The sequence below is a fragment of the Sinocyclocheilus anshuiensis genome, unplaced genomic scaffold, assembly GCF_001515605.1.
Source record: "Sinocyclocheilus anshuiensis isolate Anshui unplaced genomic scaffold, SAMN03320099.WGS_v1.1 scaffold10291, whole genome shotgun sequence".
Taxonomy (NCBI): domain Eukaryota; kingdom Metazoa; phylum Chordata; class Actinopteri; order Cypriniformes; family Cyprinidae; genus Sinocyclocheilus; species Sinocyclocheilus anshuiensis.
The window spans coordinates 1-529 of NW_015540539.1; the positions used below are offsets into that span (position 1 = coordinate 1).

At 46.7% G+C, this 529-nt stretch overlaps 1 non-coding gene across 1 annotated transcript; it reads right to left on the bottom strand.

Annotated features, from left to right (window-relative positions):
* Positions 1–410: 410 nt before the first annotated feature.
* Positions 411–484, bottom strand: trnam-cau (transfer RNA methionine (anticodon CAU)). Its single transcript has one exon. It is a non-coding gene; the product is annotated as a tRNA-Met (tRNA).
* Positions 485–529: the final 45 nt, after the last annotated feature.

The window sequence follows — 529 nt, forward strand, 5'->3', positions numbered from 1 at the left end:
GCGGCTCACCTCGCTCCTATAGTTTGTCTCATCTCTGTTGCTAACAAAACCTCAGGAGGACATGGCCACATGTTACATGAATATGAGAGGGATGCTATTACTGCATTCATTCAGCATTAGCCCAGCATGAATGCAGAATTTTGACGACATTGTATATCAAAGTATAGCATAGGACTGAATATAATGGATGAGATTCAGGGAATTTACCTGGAACCTCACAGTTTTTCACAAAACGTCATGTTGCCTGCCCTCCAGAGGAGCTATGGTCTTTTGCCCACAGGAGATAGGTATAACCACAGGGAAGAGAACAGAAAAGCCCGCTATTTCGTCTAAGCGCACTCAGGGATGGAAGAGAACAGAGAAGCCCGCTCTTTCGTCTAAGCACTCTCAGGTATCAAAAAGCAACACACTGCCCTGTGTGAGGCTCAAACTCACGACCTTCAGATTATGAGACTGACACGCTGCCTAACTGCGCCAACTAGGCCTGTGGGCTGATGGGCCTGAACAGAGAATCACTAGCTTTTAGGTC